Raw genomic sequence first — 21,790 nt, 5'->3', positions numbered from 1 at the left:
GCTGATGACCATCCACCTACCATCTGCAATCCCCGTGTGAGTGTTTGTATGTGAGACGGGCGTGTTTGTCCAGGGAATAAGATAAGACTGTAATTAAGGCTGCCCTGTGTGCTTTTCCTTCCTATTTCTTTCTTGTATATTCCTTTCGTTTCCTCTTCTTCTTGTACATTTGTAAGAAATTGCTCTGTTCTTCCTATTTTCCTGGTTTCCTCTTATCCGATCGCATCAGTCTTTTCTCTCATTGGGTAAGCGTGGCACGATCGCAACCGCTTAGAATCGGGTCTAGTCATTTGTTAACAGCTCGGATCGCGGATTGCTATCCGCTCGGCATTTTCCATCCATATCCGTGGTTCGAGCGAGGGTTATTTCCTTGCTTACTGGGCGGCGTTAATAAGTAGGTAATAAGAATATGGCTTACAACCCTAGTTAACGTCGTCCGGAAGTGACGTCATAACTCCCGGATCCCGTCGGCCAGGTAAAGGACAAGGGGACTAACCCCCTCTTGATAAGGGGAGAGCCGACGTCGGAGATCCGTAACATTATATATATATAAACGCACATTATTAATAGACAGGATGCAACCGACGATTAAACAGTACGTAATTAATAGACAGGATGCAACCGATGATTAAACAGTACGTAATTAATAGACAGAATTCAACCGACGATTAAACAGCACGTAATTAATAGACAAGATGCAACCGACAACTAAACAGTACGTAATAAATAAACATGATGCAACCGACGATTAAACAGTACGTAATTAATAGGTAGAATGCAACCAACGATTCAACAGTACGTAATTCATAGACAGGATGCAACCAACTTTAAAACAGTACGTAATTAATAGACCTGCTTATAATCACATGACTAAACAGATGGACGGCTTCACCAAACATAGTTTTTGCTTTCATATATTTCAATATATAGATTATAGATAGATATAGACAGTATGACTTAATTATTTTATAACTTCCTGGATATGTGCAAACAATGACTGAGCATATACACCACGCACACAACAAAAATGAATATAACTTGTGATTGCATGAACAACAATAATTTTAAACCTCTTCATGCACTGTCTGGACCCAAGAGCTCTTAAATGAGGTATCATTCAGCATTGCACGTGCTGTGGTTACGTTTACCCCGATCAGACAACTTGCATTATATATATATATATGTATATATATATATATATATATATATATATATATATATATATATATATATATATATATATATATATATATATATATATATATATTGTTGCGGTTTTGTGGATAAAGGATGACCCCCCCTCGTAGGTAGTTGCACCCCAACATGTATCCTCGCTGTAGTTCAGTTATTTCTTAGTAAATGTAAGCGTAGTCTCCTTTCCTGTGTTAGTTTGCGTTGAGCACGCCAGTGAGATAGGTGTTCTTTGGGCTGGAATGCCATGTGCTCGGCCTGGAACAAGTCTGGCAAGGCCAAAGGGAGGAGCTGCAGGGGGTGTGGCCGGTAAGCAGCGAGCAGCCAATCGGAGCTCAAGGGGAGTGGCTCACAACTGCAACGAGAGGAGGGGCTTGGAACATTCGGGTAAGACTCTGGGGCGGGGCCATAAAACCCTGCCCCGGCCCCCCCCCCCCCCCCCCCCCGCCTCAGTGAGAGCCTGTCGGAGAGAGCTGGGAGAGACGTGGTGGTCAAAGTGAGTGTGCCCTAAAAGTCGTGGTGGTCGAGTCGGAGATCAAAGAGACATCGTAGCCACTAGTGGATTGAGTTGCTTGTTATAGCTCTCTGTACACGAACTCTCCCCGTGCCCTGCGCTCTGCTGCCTGTATTAATCGCGCTGTGTGAAGACGACCCATTCCGGGCGACAGATGCACGATCTCCTTGCCTGCGTTCCCAGCACACGTGCCGTGAACAACTGATAGTCAGGTTCACTATGTTTTTTCGTTCAAAATTTTGGTAGATTAGCAAAACTATACATTTTTGGAATATTCAGAGCATGAGGAATCCAAAAATTAATGTTGGCATTTGCGGAGACACCTTTGCGAAAATGACACTCAGGACGGTGATGAAGATCTGTAAAAGCATATTCCTGAACGGTGTAGACCTCATAGATCCTGTGTGTAGGACTTATAGTTCAATCTGATACTACCTATAACTTCCTATACCAACCTATAACTTCAAAGGACTTGCAATATCATGTATTATGTAATACAGTTATATCACAAATATAAAGACAATGGTTTTCAATTACCTTTGTTTGTTGCTTTTCTATAATCCTGAGCACTATTTTGAGGCCTTTATTGGATTCCTTGACCCAGAAAACATAGGATTAGCATATTTAATTAAGTTTCTAGGTTGACTAGAAGCCGAGATCGCGCAAAATATGTACGTTATGGCGGCCATTTTCAAAATCCAAAATGGCGGCCATGCAGGTGTCTGTGCAAATGCCAACATTGATTTTCAGATTCTCCATGCTCTGAAGATTCCAAAAATGTACAGGTTTGCGAATCCCAAAATTTTGAAAGAAATTATATTTGTTAACATAGTGAACCTGACTATCTTCATCACTGTCCTGAGTGTCATTTTCGCAAAGGTGTCAATGCAAATGTAAACATTAATTTTTGGATTCCTCATGCACTGAATATTCCAAAAATGTATAGTTTTGCTAATCTACCAAAATTTTGAACGAAATTATATTTGTTAACATAGTGAACCTGACTATGAGGGCCAGGCCCGGCGAGCTGTCCCGGAGCGACCGGCGTCAAGGCGCGTTTGGGCACGCGAACTTGTTCTTCCTTCTTTTCCCTGCGTGAGTGAGTGGGCCCTTTGTCTGGGATTTAGTTAAGACTGCTTAAGTGCCTGCTCTGTGTCCCTTCCCTTTATCCTGATCATTGTACATTATAAATAAACCTGTGTTCTTTCTCCATTTGACCGTTCCCGTCATTTCAACCATTGACCTAGCACTGTACGAATAAAACCGCTCGAACCGGGTTCAATAGAAGTAACGGCATGAGTCACGTGATACGCAAACCGCTCGGGCGTATTCAATTAGTGTGGCTTGTGCGAGGTCCAGTCCCCGTTTTCGTGGCAGCGTGGGTTCCAAAGGTACGTGTGGAATCGACCCGATACCCTTTCCCACGCTCGCTACGGGAGTGGCGACTCGGCCTCGTGGACTCGAAGACCAGAGGGGGAAAAGGGGTTTAACCGCTCGGGCGTATTCAATTAGCGTGGCTTGTGCGAGGTCCAGTCCCCGTTTTTGTGGCAGCGTGGGTACCAAAGGTATGTGTGGAATCGACCCGATACCCTTTTCCATGCTCGCTACGGGAGTGGCGACTCGGCCTCGTGGACTCGAAGACCCGAGGGGGAAAAGGGGTTTAACCCCCCCTCTGTACGTCGACGGGCTTCAAGAGATCCGCAACAATATATATATGTATGTATGTATATATATATATATATCAAGTAATGAACGGCGGTTGGGAATTATATCCACGATATCCATTTTTCCGTTCTCCAACCTATAGCTTTGTCTTTAAAAACTCAACGTTTCGGCCAGCAGTACCTCTGCCCAAAAAATGAAATGGTACTGGCGGCTCCAAGAATCCAGGACGTGCCACAGGAACCACCTAAGGGCTTCTGCGTGCTACCATTTGTGCCACGGGTATCTCAAAGGATTGGCAGGATTTTGAGACCGGTCGGGGTGAGGGTCAACTACCAACCTATATACACCTTGAGACGTGCACTGACCAAGGTCAAAGACAAAAGACTGAAGAACGATTGCACAGGTGTGGTATACACCATTCCATGTGACTGTGGTGGAGAATACATAGGCGAGACTGGAAGAACCTTAGGCCAGCGCATTAATGAACACCACAAGGCCTTTGAGTGTAATCACCCAGAAAGATCTGCTATCGCCAAGCATGGAATAAGGGCGGGTCATGTTCCTCTATGGGACAATGTGAACGTGCTGGCGGCATCCCCGAACCGGGCCAGGAGGCGAATAGGCCTACTGGAGGCCTGGCACATTGGCCAAACGCGGGCACCATTGACAGAGGAGACTGTGGCGTTACCACAGGCATACGGACCTCTCATGCATAAATACACCAGAGAGACACCGATGCGTGGAGGAGGACAAAGACAAAGTGGGACATAGCCGACACAAGCAACACGGACAACAAAATACAATACACCGCTCAAACACGCACAAAACACTTGCAACATAAGCCGAGCATGGGTCCATGGTCACGAGGTCGTGCAACGCAGCTTTGTGATTGGTTGATAGAATAGGCCCACCCCTCCCCCCAGATATATCTGGGAGGAGGTGAACAAGGGAACTTCTCTTGATGAAGGCTAGTGGAGGCTCGGCGCACGCTGGGTTGCTCGCCGAAAGGTTGAGTTTTTAAAGACAAAGCTATAGGTTGGAGAACGGAAAAATGGATATCGTGTATATATATATATATATATACATACACATCTTGGTATTGAAAAGCTGACGTGTCTTGGAATATCGTGAGTATCTCGTTCGCGGAACATTTTGAATGTCCCTGGTAGTCTACAGCTCTACACGTTCTTGCACGAGACAGTGAATGTAAAGTAATATTTTAAAGTGACATACAGCAGGTACATCAAATATACAGAACCAAAGCATTCTTGCAAATGAATTTCCCATCAATCAGCCGCCATTGTGTGATGATATTGTTGCGGTTTTGAGAGTGTACATATAACATCATTAAAGGTTGAAGGTTTGCCCCCATAGTTAGTCCACAAGCAACACGTAGGCCCATTTAGAACATTAGTTATGTCATAGTATGTGTGAGGATAAGGCCATTTCCCTAGTATCATCTGCGTTGTGTAAAAGAAATAAGATAGGCCCCCTCTCATTTTGCCTCCACCCTCCAAATCTACCTCGTTGGGCAGAATCCATCCCGCGCCCCATTTTGGCTATGGCACCTCGCATTAGGATGCTCACTAGTCAAGGGACACGAGGTAGGCCTGAGAGAGGGAGGAGCGTGGCATCAAGGTTGAAGCGGGGGAGACAGCAGTGGTAAGGGCCACCAGCCAATCAGGGCTCGGGTGACATGGCATGAGGGGCGTGGTAAGGGCGTGCCTATATAAGCGCACGCACAAAGCCCTTGAGGAGGACACGTGCGGAAGAATCGTTGCAACAGGACTGTCAGAGGAGTTGCACGATTTGCGCATGATAAAGGACTTGTTGGGAGAGCGCACTATAAGAGGGACTTGCACGATTGCGCTTTGTATGAGGACGTATGCGACAGGATTTCTGCGGGAGTGGCACTTTGCTATTGAACTTGCATTGTGAGCACCTATGAACTTGTATTGGGAGGGCATATAGCGCCGGTTCATCTATTACGTACGCGACCGTGGTCGCAAGTAACCGCCCAGCCAGCCTTACCGTTCGCCCCGTAATTGTCCGATCCACGCCAACAACCCGCGGGGAGCTTCTGCCGCCCTGACCTTCTTCTTCGCGGTGCGAGTCGGGGACCGGAGCGAACTGCCTGGACATCATCCCTGGACCATCAACCTGACCATCTACAACCCCGTGTGAGTGTGCCTGAGTGTGAAACGGGCCCGTGTCCTGGGATAAGTATAAGACTGTATAAGGCTGCACTGTGTGTGTTCTTCTTCTTCTCATTGTACATCGTGTAATAAACGAACTGTTATTCCTTGTTTCTTCCTGATTCGACCGTATCAGTGATTTCCTCCATTGGGTAAGCGTGGCACGACTAGGAACCGCTCAGATCGGGTTTAGCCATTGTTAACGGCTCGGGTCACGGTTCGCTACCACTTGGCGTTTCCACCTATAAACGTGATTCGGGCAGGGCTTATTTCCTTGCGTCCTAGGCGGCGTTGGTACTTAGGTACTAGAAATTCAGCCTACAACCCTATTTAACGCCGTCCGGAAGGAATGTCATAGCCCCGGATCCCGTCGGCTAGTTAAAGACAAGGGCACTAATCCCCCCTTGGTAAGGGGAAAGGCCGACCAGGAGATCCGCAACATTTGGTGTCGGAGTGGGATTTGACCCGAAGTGCGCCTAACGCACACGAAATTACAAGCGGCTGAAATTTAATATAACACCCAAATTAAAAATCATGCCATGGATAACCAAGACGGTCGGATGCCGGTGGGGGTAGAAGATGAGGAGGTAGAGGAATTAGGATCGATAACCCAGGACCCCCGGGAAGAATGGGAAGAAGAGGAGAGCATTGATGAGGGTGCAGCAGTAGGGGTGGCAGGCGAAGAAAATGGCGGCGCCTCGCACATAGCCGTGGCAGCCGAGCCCGCGGCCTTCTTATGGCGCAAATGATGGGGTATATGGAAAGGATGAACGAGAAATCCACCAGGGAAATGAACAAAATGGGAGAGCAATTGGGAAATCAAATGAAAGGAATGAAGGACGGGTTAACGGGGTTGGAAAACAAAATGGGGGGCCAATTGAGGGAAATGGGGGGCCAATTGAGGGAAATGGGGGACAAATCCGCCCGGGAAATAAAACAGATGGGGGATCAAGTAGAAGAGGTAAAAAACGACCTGGAAAGCAAAATGAACACCCGAGGGGAGATAATAAAAAAGATGGGAGAGGACATAAGGCGCAGGTCGAGCGGGAAAGGCGCATTGGTACGCGACTGGGTAACGCGATGTGAGAAATGCGTGGAGAGTCGGGTAGAGCAGAGCACAGTTAAGTGGACTGGGGTAGAAATTGCGACTTGTGGTGTGGAAAAGCCGACGGCCGCCGAATTGGAAAATGAAATTTTATTGGCACCGGCGGTCGTCGAGGAAAAAGAAAACGAAATAATTATAGTGAAAATTGGGGACGAAGAGATGGCAGAATTAGAAATTAAATCGTCGGAGAAAAAGATGGAATATGTGCAAAGTCCGTGTTCGCATCGTGATGTCGTGCTGCCTAACCCCAATGAGAATTTGCAGGCGCTGCTGCGGAAAAGGGTCCCGAAGGTGAGTAGGGTTGTGTATGGCGCGAAAAGGTTTGGCGCGAAAGTGTTCGGCGCGAAAGAATTTTTCGCGCGCTTGGGATCGCGACGTCACCCGGGCGCTCGTGGAAGGTCCGTGGTGTGCTGTGTGAAAGCGAATGGCGCGCGTGTGAGGAAAAGGTGTGTGCCAAAGCGCGAGTGTGTAACGGAAAAGTGTGAAACAGAGTGTGAAACCGAGAGTGAGAGTGAGTGCACAAGGGAGTGTATGTGTGAAGAGTGCGACACAGAGTGTGAGTTGGCCGAGGAGAATGTGCATGAGTGCACACCAGAACGCGTGATTGGGTGTGCAGCAAAAGAGTGCACACCCAAGGTTGTTACAGAGGATGTAACGGGAGAGTGTACGCGAGGGTGTGCGATGGCCAGGTGTGTCACGGAGGGTGTAACAGAGGAGTGTGTCATAATGGAGTGTGCGAGCGGCGTGAGTACGCCTGGGTGGTATGCACGAGCGAGTGCAGTGACGAAATGTGTGGGGTGTATGAGAGGCGCTGGGACGCCTTAGTGTGGAATGAGTATGGGATGGGTCACGTCGTGTGAGAATGCGCCCCAAGCATCGACGCAGACCAGGGGAGCGTTTAGGCCGACGGATAGCCGACGCGAGCTCTCGGTGCGCGGGGTGCTTTGTGTGCTGCGGGGGCCGGCGGGGATCGTTGCCACGGAGGCATGCACGATTCGTGCCGTGTCCCACCCTGTATGGTCGGTGCCGTGTCGTAAAGGCGAACGGCACGGTTCCAGGGGAGGAAGGAGAGGTCGGAACGTCGCCCCCTGGCGGGCGCGGTGCTCCGACCGGGGGAAGGTTTGGTCATCGTGCCGGAGACCGAAAGGCTCCGCGCCGAGATGGTGCCTGGAACCTCGGCCCAAGTATGCCTCCTCCCCAGAATCAAAAATGCCGGACGGAACCAACCAATAGTAGACCAACCACCCGCATGCATTGCTCGGCTTTTCGAAGCCGAGCTGTAACGAGAATGTATTCCCACCCGACGAGGCTCAAGTATAGTGGACAAATGGCGATAGTGATGGCGAATGGTACCTTTACCATTCAAATTTTGGGGGCACATGAGCTTTAGATTATGGGGTGGCAGTGAAAAACTAGCCGAGGGCGGGCTAGGATATTGATAGGGATTTAGAAAGATGACCATAGGACACGAGATTTAAGTAGTGACATTTGTACTGGTAGAGGGGACGTAGTGAGATTAGATGGATGTTAATGATGAGAGAAGTGCTTAGTGTAAGGGAAGACGGGGAAGCACGGGTTTTTAGAGGGAAGTAGTTAGTTAGATGATGCTGTGTGTGAGTATGAGCTTGAGATTTAGACGCAAATGAGGAATTGAATGAAATTGTTTGTGGATGAACTTGCGCAAGTGAGGCATTGGTCGGGGATGACCAGAGAGAAAGTGTATAAATGGTGTCTTGAAGACAAGTGTAAGTGTGTTGAATGATTGACTTGCATGTGGTGCAAGTGGATCAATGATGAGAATACTTGGTGTGTGGAATAAATGGTGTGGAGTGAGTGGTGTGGAATGAGTGGTGTGGAGCGCATGGTGCAAAGGAGTGGATGGGGGAAGATGGACCCCTTCACGAATACCCGGGGAGGGTAGTTTAAAGTTAGGTAGAAGGTTTAGGTAAGTTGTTTGGATATTGACATCTGTGGTGCAGGTAGTAGAAAGCAGTGCTTTGATGGGTGCATGAGTGAGTGGAATGGCTGGGCGTGTGGGCTTAATTGGTAAGTATGGTTAAATGGGCACTCCACCACTGGTAGTCTGTCGGCCAGGTGAGGCCGCAGGTAGGCTCTGGGAGCCAGTTAGAGTTCAGAGTAGAGTTCAGTGGGGCCCGAGGATCCGAGAGAAGGACCCGGGTAGCCCAATGCCAGAGAGGGCATCAGAGGGGTGAGAGAGCCAGGAGGGGCCTTCCCCGAGTTAGGGTAGTTGTACGGAGCTAGGCAAGCTCGGGTGGCGACTTCAGTGGCGGAGGTGCACAGGTAGGTAGACCTGCTGGTGGAGCCACACGACCCAGCCCCGAAATTGTGCGAAGGCACAGTATTGAAAAATTGGGGGAGTGAGACCCCAAATTGGAAGAGCACCACAGGGAGGGTCAATGGGAATTGGTTTTTAGAACCGCATAGTTTAAAGATGCCAATTGGCAGGGCAAGACCCCGGGTAGTTTAAGAGAGTTAATGTCAATTAGAGTATAGTTAGGATGAGAATGTCTTCGCACCATCCGCATCCACTCACCAAAGGTGACAGAACTCCACACCGGGTTTTGCAAATGTTTGGATGGTAAAGACGCATCTCGACGTGAGTGTGACATTGTGATATTCCATCTCTTCCTTCTTGGGAGGTATTGGATGACGAATTTGATTTAGAGGGAGATATGGGAGACAAGATGGTAGAGACGGAATTTGTAAAGTGTAAATACGGGGAGGGGCAAGGGTAGTGTAGGCTGACATGGGGGGTCACGAACGGTTAGGGACGAGCTTTCTCCGCTTGCTCTTCCATGCTCCTCATGTTGCATTGCCTTGTATGATGTGTACACTTGCGCCCTTGCCCCCGCTAAACTCTCTGCTTTGTCTTTCCTCCCCACCCATGGACCCATTTTCTTTGTTGAGGGGAGTGTGCAGGTACCCTGAGGTGTGCGGCTGCACTTTTGTGCTGCACTCTGATACCTGTTGCCTGCACCAGTACACCTATGGACCACACGTTCTGTGGCCTGGCACCTTTGCTGGAGCAGACCTTTGCTGCAAACATTATCTTGCCCTGCGGACCACTGATTCTAAGTGGCGTAAAAATCACGCAGATGGACCATAAGATGGCCCTGCAAATAATTTAAAAAGCAGACACGGTTTGTGCACTTTTTATTTATTCCGGTGTGTCAGGAAGGAAGATCTCAAGTTTTATTATGGCACACCGAAGACGAAGCAAGCAGACGCAAGAAGCAGCCGCCCAGCAGCCAAGCAGCAAACATTTATTGAAATATGATGATTGTGCATGTTGGTGTATGGTGTATTGGTGCAGTGCATTCTGTGTTTCTCTCTTCAAAAATTTCTTCCCACAAAAGAACAGGTCCTGGGTTGTAGGACTGTAAATAATTAGATTAGTCTTGTAAATAACATGCTCCCCACCGGCTTTATGTGTAGTTTGCGAATTATTTCCGTAATTCGGTTAATTGTGGGTGTGAGTCTGATAGTTAGTACACAACGCAGTAGGTGGGACATATCTCGTGTTTAAAACTGTCACACACAGGGTGTTAGAGTAAATGTAGAGGGAAACCACACCTAAGTGTCACACTAAGTTAAAAAGAAGTCCTGACCCTTGCATCAAAACCGGTCGTACTCACTTGTGTGGGTTCGGCTCGGCTATGCGCCTGGCGAAGGAGGGGTGCAGTGTTGCGGTTTTGAGAGTGTACATATAACATCATTAAAGGTTAAAGGTTTGCCCCCACAGTTAGTCCACAAGCAACACGTAGGCCCATTCAGAACACTAGTTATGTCATAGTATGTGTGAGGATAAGGCCATTTCCCTAGTATCATCTGCGTTGTGTAAAAGAAATAAGATAGGCCCTGTTCGTTTTGCCTCCACCCTCCAAATCTACCTCGTTGGGCAGAATCCATCCCGCGCCCCATTTTGGCTATGACACCTCGCATTAGGATGCTCACTAGTCAAGGGAGACGAGGTAGGCCTGAGAGATGGAGGAGCACGGCGTCGAGGTTGAAGCAGGGGAGACAGCAGCGGTAAGGGCCACCAGCCAATCAGGGCTCGGGTGACATGGCGTGAGGGGCTTGGTAAGGGTGTGCCTATATAAGCGCACGCACAAAGCCCTTGACGAGGACTCGTGCGGAAGAATCGTTGCAACAGGACTGTCAGAGAACTTGCACGATTTGCACATGATAAAGGACTTGTTTGGAGAGCGCACTGTAAGAGGGACTTGCACAATTGCACTTTGTATGAGGACGTATGCGACAGGACTTATGCGGGAGCGGTGCTTTGCTATTGAACCTGCATTGGGAGTGCCTATGAACTTGTATTGGGAGCGCATATAGCACCGGTTCATCTATTACGTACGCAACCGTGGTCGCAAGTAACCGCCCAGCCAGCCTTACCGTTCGCCCCGTAATTGTCCGATCCGTGCCAACGACCCGCGGGGAGCTTCTGCCGCCCTGACCATCTTCTTCGCGGTGCGAGTCGGGGACCGGAGCGAACTGCCTGGACATCGTCCCTGGACCATCAACCTGACCATCTACAACCCCGTGTGAGTGTGTCTGAGTGTGAAACGGGCCCGTGTCCTGGGATAAGTATAAGACTGTATAAGGCTGCACTGTGTGTTCTTCTTCTTCTCATTGTACATAGTGTAATAAACCAACTGTTATTCCTTGTTTCTTCCTGATTCGACCGTATCAGGGATTTCCTCCATTGGGTAAGCGTGGCACGACTAGGAACCGCTCAGATCGGGTTTAGCCATTGTTAACGGCTCGGGTCACGGTTCCCTACCGCTCGGCGTTTCCACCTATAACCGTGATTCGGGCAGGGCTTATTTCCTTGCGTCCTAGGCGGCGTTGGTACTTAGGTACTAGAAATTCGGCTTACAACCCTATTTAACGCCGTCCGGAAGGAATGTCATAGCCCCGGTTCCAGTGGGCTAGTTAAAGACAAGGGGACTAATCCCCCCTTGGTAAGGGGAAAGGCCGACCAGGAGATCCGCAACAATATTAATCACTTCGTTGGGTAGATGATCCATTATCGCACTAGAGAAAAGCTGTAGCTGGTGTAAGGTTCGCTGTGTGCAAACCACGGTCGCAGCACGTGATCCCCCAGTGACCCAGGTTTACTGGTGCAGAGACCATGATTTCACCATGACCCAGGTTTACTGGTGCAGAGACCATGATTTCACTATGACCCAGGTTTACTGGTGCAGAGACCATGATTTCACCATGACCCAGGTTTACTGGTGCAGAGACCATGATTTCACTATGACCCAGGTTTTCCTGGTGCAGAGACCATGATTTCACCATGACCCAGGTTTACTGGTGCAGAGACCATGATTTCACCATGACCCAGGTTTACTGGTGCAGAGACCATGATTTCACCATGACCCAGGTTTACTGGTGCAGAGACCATGATTTCACCATGACCCAGGTTTACTGGTGCAGAGACCATGATTTCACCATGACCCAGGTTTACTGGTGCAGAGACCATGATTTCACTATGACCCAGGTTTACTGGTGCAGAGACCATGATTTCACCATGACCCAGGTTTACTGGTGCAGAGACCATGATTTCACCATGACCCAGGTTTAGTGTCCATGCACCATGACCCGTCACTGATGTACGTTTGGTGTGCATAAACCAGGGTCCCTGATCCCATGTGATCCCACGACCCAGCATACGTTATCTGCTGCTGTCGCGCTTCGGTTCTGCACACACGGGCCACGTGGCCCCAGCATCAGCTGTCAGAGTCACAAGGCTGCAAACAGACCCACAAGGCAGAGCAAACAAGCGACCAGAAGGCTCAGCAAACATGCAGTTGTGTGCACATGGGGGCTTTGTATGTGTGACGGCAGATGCAGGTGCCGAGGTGTCGAACCAACGAGCCCTGGATATCTCCCACCCAAACAAGTACGGCCTAACGAGTAAACATGTCCGCCCTCATTGGGCCAATCCAAGGACTCAAAGTGAAGAAAATGTAAATCAAACAATTTCAAACACCTTTATTTACCACAGACGTACGTACCAGCTTCACATACCAAGCACCCGGCTTCCCATTCTTTCCGACCACTTCAAAAACATGGATAATTTGTCTTGAGTTCTGCAGCGAATTTACACTTTCGTTTTGGCATCTTATATAAACCTTATATATTGTCGCGCGAATCCCTCCGGTTAATACCAAGGGACAAAGGAATGATTACCAGGTCTGACACACAGGGGTGTTACCTTATTCCCTACAACTATTTAACACAGGAACATCCTTGTATGTTCACAGGTATACTCTTACCCGACAAACCACCTGAAAACACAGAACATATTACAGGGTAGATTCCCTATCACGACAGTCGAATACCTACCTATACAGATCTACCTGGCTCTAGATATTCCTTTAATCCACCGACATAACAATATTATATAAACCTTATGGCATCTTATATATTTGGAATTTACATGTGACTGCGTCGCCATTATGCCTCCAATATGGCTCCATTATGCCTCCAATATGCCTCCAATATGCCTCCAATATGCCTCAAATATGGCCCCAATATGCCTCCAATATGGCTACAATATGGCTCCAATATGCCTCCAATATGGCTCCAATATGACTTCAATATGGCTCCATTATGCCTCCAATATGGCTCCAATATGGCTCCATTATGCCTCCAATATGGCACCAATATGGCTCCAATATGCCTCCAATATGGCTCCAATATGCCTCCAATATGGCCCCAATATGCCTCCAATATGGCTACAATATGCCACCAATATGGCTCCAATATGCCTCCAATATGGCTCCAATATGCCTCCGCGCGGTCCCTACTCGTGATGACGGGTATATGCCCTTATTAACTTTACTAAAAATAAAAAAGTTTGATTAAAATCCCTTCAGTTGTTCTCACGTATCACATTTTTACCAGACATGACAGTTTTCACATTGATTGGTGAAGCAGTTTCAGAGAAGGGTTTTTTTTTTTAAATATCGGCTTTCAAGCTAATATGGCTGCCAAACCACGTGACATATGGCATCAAAAATGTACACTTTGTATAATGTATGCGTATGGGATCACGTTTGTGAAGTTTCATGTTGATCAGATAAGGTTCCTTTTCCTATCCAAGATGGCTGCCAAACCACGTGGCCTATGATGTCATAAATGTAATATTTCAATGCAAATGGGTCATAGATCATGTGCATGCAATTTCAGATTTTTCGGATAAGGCATTCGATTAAAACATTTATGGCTGGTATACCACTTCACCGATGATGTCATCATTATCATGTTGTTGTTCCCCATTGGGAGTACTTGACAATGTGGCAAGTTTCAAATGATTCCATTCATTGGTTTCCGAGAAATAATTTTTTAATTGTTTACATTTTATCCAAGATGGCTGCCATTCCATGTGACCTATGACGTCATAATTATCACAAAAACATTCAACATTTCATCTCAATCGGACATGTGGTTGCTGAGAAACGAGGTTTACGCAGTACCAATGTATTGTGAAATAAAATTCCTGACATGTCACAATATTACATAGCGTCTGTTCTACAGGGAACGGCGTGTTCTGTACCTCTGTACCTATACCTGTACAGTACGTCCTGTACCCACACCTGCCTGGTGTTTATCTTCACTTTACGACCTTTAAAGACGTGTATCGTGTGCACCTACGAACGTTGGATGCGTGACTTGTTTAAACTGAAAAACGCAGTCATTACTATGCAGCACGTGACTGCTGGCTGAATCATCTTTGGGAGTGTTCGCTGTGCTGTTGATCCAGTGCCCCCTTGAGGGTTAAGGCAGGATTTGGGAATTAGGTAGCGGTTGGTGGCAAACACGAACTAGAACGGCACTCAGAAGAGAGCACACCTCCACCTGGTTGGCCATATCACTCAATTGTGAAGAATCACTTAAAAAATTAAATAATTCTAATATCTGAATCCATATTCGGATCACCAAAATTGAATCGATTCTTCCTTGTCAGACACACAACCGGTCCACCAAGTTTAGTCCAAATCCATCCATAACTTTTTGACATATCCTGCTTTGTATCGTTTTTGGCCCTATCTCCCAATGGTGAAGAATCACTTAAAAATTTATACTAGCCAGATCTAGATCCGGATCTACACCAATATTGAATCGATTCTTCCTTGTCACACACACAACCTGTCACCTAGTTTAGTCCAAATCCATCCATAACTTTTTGACATATCCTGCTTTGTATCGTTTTTGGCCCTATCTCCCAATGGTGAAGAATCACTTAAAAATTTATACTAGCCAGATCTAGATCCGGATCTACACCAATATTGAATCGATTCTTCCTTGTCAGACACCCAACCGGTCCACCAAGTTTCGTCCAAATCCATCCATAACTTTTTGACATATCCTGCTTTGTATCGTTTTTGGCCCTATCTCCCAATGGTGAAGAATCACTTAAAAATTTTATACTAGCCAGATCTAGATCCGGATCTTCACCATAATTGAATCGATTCTTCCTTGTCAGACACCCAACCGGTCCACCAAGTTTCGTCCAAATCCATCCATAGCTTTTTGACATATTCTGCTTTGTATCGTTTTTGGCCCTATCTCTCAATGGTGAAGAATCACTTACAAATTTTATACTAGCCAGATCTAGATCCGGATCTTCACCAAAATTGAATCGATTCTTCCTTGTCAGACACCCAACCGATCCACCAAGTTTCGTCCAAATCCATCCATAACTTTTTGACATATTCTGCTTTGTATCGTTTTTGGCCCTATCTCTCAATGGTGAAGAATCACTTACAAATTTATACTAGCCAGATATAGATCCTGACCTTCACCAAAATTGAATCGATTCTTCCTTGTCACACACGCAACCTGTCCAACAAGTTTTGTCCAAATCCATCCTTAACTTTTTGAGATATCCAGCTGCATGTCGTTTTTGGCCCAATCTCCCAATGGTGAAGAATCACTTTAAAAATTATACTAGCCAGATCTAGATCCGGATCTTCACCAAAATTGAATCGATTCTTCCTTGTCACACACACAACCTGTCCACCAAGTTTCGTCCAAATCCATCCACAACTTTTTGACATATCCTGCTTTGTATCGTTTTTGGCCCTATCTCCCAATGGTGAAGAATCACTTAAAAATTTATACTAGCCAGATCTAGATCCGGATCTTCACCAAAATTGAATCGATTCTTCCTTGTCACACACACAACCTGTCCACCTAGTTTAGTCCAAATCCATCCATACCTTTTGACATATCCTGCTTTGTATCGTTTTTGGCCCTATCTTCCAATGGTGAAGAATCACTTAAAAATTTATACTAGCCAGATCTAGATCCGGATCTTCACCAATATTGAATCGATTCTTCCTTGTCAGACACCCAACCGGTCCACCTAGTGTCGTCCAAATCCATCCATAACTTTTTGACATATCCTGCTTTGTATCGTTTTTGGCCCTATCTCCCAATGGTGAAGAATCACTTTAAAATTTTATACTAGCCAGATCTAGATCCGGATCTTCACCATAATTGAATCGATTCTTCCTTGTCAGACACCCAACCGGTCCACCAAGTTTCGTCCAAATCCATCCATAGCTTTTTGACATATCCTGCTTTGTATCGTTTTTGGCCCGATCTCTCAATGGTGAAGAATCACTTGCAAATTTTATACTAGCCAGATCTAGATCCGGATCTTCACCAAAATTGAATCGATTCTTCCTTGTCAGACACCCAACCGGTCCACCAAGTTTCGTCCAAATCCATCCATAACTTTTTGACATATTCTGCTTTGTATCGTTTTTGGCCCTATCTCTCAATGGTGAAGAATCACTTACAAATTTATACTAGCCAGATCTAGATCCGGATCTTCACCAATATTGAATCGATTCTTCCTTGTCAGACACCCAACCGGTCCACCAAGTTTCGTCCAAATCCATCCATAACTTTTTGACATATCCTGCTTTGTATCGTTTTTGGCCCTATCTCCCAATGGTGAAGAATCACTTAAAAATTTTATACTAGCCAGATCTAGATCCGGATCTTCACCAAAATTGAATCGATTCTTCCTTGTCAGACACCCAACCGGTCCACCAAGTTTCGTCCAAATCCATCCATAAGTTTTTGACATATCCTGCTTTGTATCGTTTTTGGCCCTATCTCCCAATGGTGAAGAATCACTTAAAAATTTTATACTAGCCAGATCTAGATCCGGATCTTCACCATAATTGAATCGATTCTTCCTTGTCAGACACCCAACCGGTCCACCAAGTTTCGTCCAAATCCATCCATAGCTTTTTGACATATCCTGCTTTGTATCGTTTTTGGCCCTATCTCTCAATGGTGAAGAATCACTTACAAATTTTATACTAGCCAGATCTAGATCCGGATCTTCACCAAAATTGAATCGATTCTTCCTTGTCAGACACCCAACCGGTCCACCAAGTTTCGTCCAAATCCATCCATAACTTTTTGACATATTCTGCTTTGTATCGTTTTTGGCCCTATCTCTCAATGGTGAAGAATCACTTACAAATTTATACTACCCAGATATAGATCCTGACCTTCACCAAAATTGAATCGATTCTTCCTTGTCACACACGCAACCTGTCCAACAAGTTTTGTCCAAATCCATCCTTAACTTTTTGAGATATCCAGCTGCATGTCGTTTTTGGCCCAATCTCCCAATGGTGAAGAATCACTTTAAAAATTATACTAGCCAGATCTAGATCCGGATCTTCACCAAAATTGAATCGATTCTTCCTTGTCACACACACAACCTGTCCACCGAGTTTCGTCCAAATCCATCCACAACTTTTTGACATATCCTGCTTTGTATCGTTTTTGGCCCTATCTCCCAATGGTGAAGAATCACTTAAAAATTTATACTAGCCAGATCTAGATCCGGATCTTCACCAAAATTGAATCGATTCTTCCTTGTCACACACACAACCTGTCCACCTAGTTTAGTCCAAATCCATCCATAACTTTTTGACATATCCTGCTTTGTATCGTTTTTGGCCCTATCTCCCAATGGTGAAGAATCACTTAAAAATTTATACTAGCCAGATCTAGATCCGGATCTTCACCAAAATTGAATCGATTCTTCCTTGTCAGACACCCAACCGGGCCACCAAGTTTCGTCCAAATCCATCCATAACTTTTTGACATATCCTGCTTTGTATCGTTTTTGGCCCTATCTCCCAATGGTGAAGAATCACTTTAAAATTTTATACTAGCCAGATCTAGATCCGGATCTTCACCTAAATTGAATCGATTCTTCCTTGTCAGACACCCAACCGGTCCACCAAGTTTCTTCCAAATCCATCCATAACTTTTGACATATCCTGCTTTGTATCGTTTTTGGCCCTATCTCCCAATGGTGAAGAATCACTTAAAAATTTTATACTAGCCAGATCTAGATCCGGATCTTCACCAAAATTGAATCGATTCTTCCTTGTCAGACACCCAACCGGTCCACCAAGTTTCGTCCAAATCCATCCATAACTTTTTGACATATCCTGCTTTGTATCGTTTTTGGCCCTATCTCTCAATGGTGAAGAATCACTTACAAATTTATACTAGCCAGATCTAGATCCGGATCTTCACCATAATTGAATCGATTCTTCCTTGTCAGACACCCAACCGGTCCACCAAGTTTCGTCCAAATCCATCCATAACTTTTTGACATATCCTGCTTTGTATCGTTTTTGGCCCTATCTCTCAATGGTGAAGAATCACTTACAAATTTATACTAGCCAGATATAGATCCTGATCTTCACCAAAATTGAATCGATTCTTCCTTGTCACACACACAACCTGTCCACCAAGTTTCGTCCAAATACATCCATAACTTTTTGAGATGTCCAGCTACATGTCGTTTTTGGCCCTATCTCCCAATGATGAAGAATCACTTAAATAATTATACTAACCAGATCTAGATCCGGATCTTCACCAAAATTGAATCGATTCTTCGTTGTTAGACACTCAACCTGTCCATCAAGTTTCGTCCAAATCCGTCCATAACTTTTTGAGATATCCTGCTTTGTATCGTTTTTGGCCCTATCTCCAATGGTGAAGAATCACTTAAAAATTTATACTAGCCAGATCTAGATCCGGATCTTCACCAAAATTGAATCGATTCTTCCTTGTCACACACACAACCTGTCCACCTAGTTTAGTCCAAATCCATCCATAACTTTTTGACATATCCTGCTTTGTATCGTTTTTGGCCCTATCTCCCAATGGTGAAGAATCACTTAAAAATTTATACTAGCCAGATCTAGATCCGGATCTTCACCAATATTGAATCGATTCTTCCTTGTCAGACACCCAACCGGTCCACCAAGTTTCGTCCAAATCCATCCATAACTTTTTGACATATCCTGCTTTGTATCGTTTTTGGCCCTATCTCCCAATGGTGAAGAATCACTTAAAAATTTTATACTAGCCAGATCTAGATCCGGATCTTCACCATAAATGAATCGATTCTTCCTTGTCAGACACCCAACCGGTCCACCAAGTTTCGTCCAAATCCATCCATAGCTTTTTGACATATCCTGCTTTGTATCGTTTTTGGCGCTATCTCTCAATGGTGAAGAATCACTTACAAATTTTATACGAGCCAGATCTAGATCCGGATCTTCACCAAAATTGAATCGATTCTTCCTTGTCAGACACCCAACCGGTCCACCAAGTTTCGTTCAAATCCATCCATAACTTTTTGACATATTCTGCTTTGTATCGTTTTTGGCCCTATCTCTCAATGGTGAAGAATCACTTACAAATTTATACTAGCCAGATCTAGATCCGGATCTTCACCAAAATTGAATCGATTCGTCCTTGTCAGACACCCAACCGGTCCACCAAGTTTCGTCCAAATCCATCCATAACTTTTTGACATATCCTGCTTTGTATCGTTTTTGGCCCAATCTCCCAATGGTGAAGAATCACTTGAAAATTTTATACTAGCCAGATCTAGATCCGGATCTTCACCAAAATTGAATCGATTCTTCCTTGTCAGACACCCAACCGGTCCACCAAGTTTCGTCCAAATCCGTCCATAACTTTTTGAGATATCCTGCTTTGTATCGTTTTTGGCCCAATCTCCCAATGGTGAAGAATCACTTAAATAATTCTACTAGCCAGATCTAGATCCAGATCTTCACCAAAATTGAATCGATTCTTCGTTGTCAGACACTCAACCTGTCCATCAAGTTTCGTCCAAATCCGTGCATAACGTTTTGAGATATCCTGCTTTGTATCGTTTTTCACCCAATCTCCCAATGATGAAGAATCATTTTAAAAAATTCTCGTAACCGGATCCGAATCCGGATCTTCACCAAAATCTAATCATTTCGTCCTTGTCACATACGCTACATCTCTGCCAAATTTTGTCCGAATCCGTCCACAACATTGAGATATTTTGTTCACAGACAAAGACAGAGGGTGAAAATATAACCTCGGTCCACCTTCGTTTTGCGGCGGTATTGATACAAACGACGCCCAATCCACGTGCTGCCAAATAGAGATAATAACTCCACAATTAACGACCCCAAAAGGTGCTGCTAAAGTCACTAAATTGAACAAAATACTCAGTTTTGACCTTGTGGTCCAAATAGGAAACTATTAACAGTCTCTTATAGTCTGGACATTTGGTCTTCGCAATTGGTGCCAAGACCATTTGGTGATGTTCAAACCCGCTCGCCCTCCGAGTAAAGTGGAAGGAAGTTCGAGGGTTTGACAAAGGGGGACATTGTGTTGTGTCCTCGTTTGCGGAGTGACTCCTCAGATGGACAGTCTATGGTTGACCTTCTTCGCCAGGTGAATGTGTTTTCCAGGATGGCAAAACTGCCAAGCGATGGGTACAATTCAAAGACCCCCAGGTCCAGGCCTTCCTCGGATTTCACCCTGGGGCTCGTGCTCGGGTCACCTTTACCCCATCACCTTCTGCGGATCCGCCCGATCTGGGAAGCTGAGCGATCGATCCCGGTTAGTCGGTACTCGAATAGGAGACCTCGGTGGAAAAGCAGGTGTTGTAGGCCCTCACCTCTGAGCTACCTGGATTTGTTTGTTGTTGTTGTTTCTACAATTAGCGCCCCAAATATTTAATGGTACCCCAGAGTTTCTTCGACCCCGAGGAGTACGAAACCACCATTTGGGTTTTTCTCCTTTTTCCTGCCAATGTCTGAGCTGGATGTCGGATCTGGCTGGGACTTCCGGAATGAAATTTTCCATCAATGATGGGAATAAAAAGTATACGGATTTGACAGTTTTTTGACCTGACCTAATTTTTAAGGTCATAACCCTTTTATAAACATTTAAACATTCCTCACCAAAACTCGACCAAGGTCTGTCCGATCGGAATGAAATTGCCCTCTCTAGATAACCTGGAGCAAGGCGCATTTATGCTTAATTTACATCACACCTTACGGGTTAAAGGTCAAGAACAAATGGCGTTCTAAAAAAACAAAAAAAACAACATTTTTTTTGTCATCTCTCAATTTTTACAATGCAGAATCTCAGACCGCTCGGCCTTCCAAGATGTTCTTGCATCGTAATAACGCTCCTGCAATGAAGTTGTGCACCTGATATTTGTTTTGTGTCCTTGACCTACTTTTTTCAGATTGTGACGTAATAAGCAAACAATTAAATATTCCTACAGGTCGCACAAGATCTGCCAGCAACCCTCTTATGGTGAGCTCTCTGCTCACCTTCATTCACCTTTTCTTCCACCTCTGGAACAAACTCCCCCACTCTCTTCAATCCCACTCCTCCCTCCAGGTCTTTAAAACAGCTGTTCATCGCTATCTCTTATCTTCCCCCATCCAAAACCTTGATCTTTTCTACCCCCGCTAACTCACCCCAGATCTACTTTTTTGAAATTCCAACTTCTTTCCTGGAAGTCCTTGCAGTGTCCATATGTTTTGCACCTCTCCCACCTCCCCCCAAGCCCTCTCCCACCTCCCCCCAAGCCCTCTCCCTCCCACAGATCTCTCGATGTCCTTGCTCTCAAACGTTGTGTTTGTGCCCTTCCCCTTCTCTCCCCATCTTGTCTACCGCTCCCCTTATTATGTTTTATGTGTCGGTTTGACCTTTTTGTGTTATTAATGTTAG

This window comes from Myxine glutinosa, chromosome 4, assembly GCF_964187855.1.
Source record: "Myxine glutinosa chromosome 4, kmMyxGlut1.1, whole genome shotgun sequence".
In the NCBI taxonomy this organism is placed as follows: Eukaryota; Metazoa; Chordata; class Myxini; order Myxiniformes; family Myxinidae; genus Myxine; species Myxine glutinosa.
The sequence above is the reverse complement of the archived record's forward strand: the minus strand, read 5'-3'. Positions refer to the sequence as shown.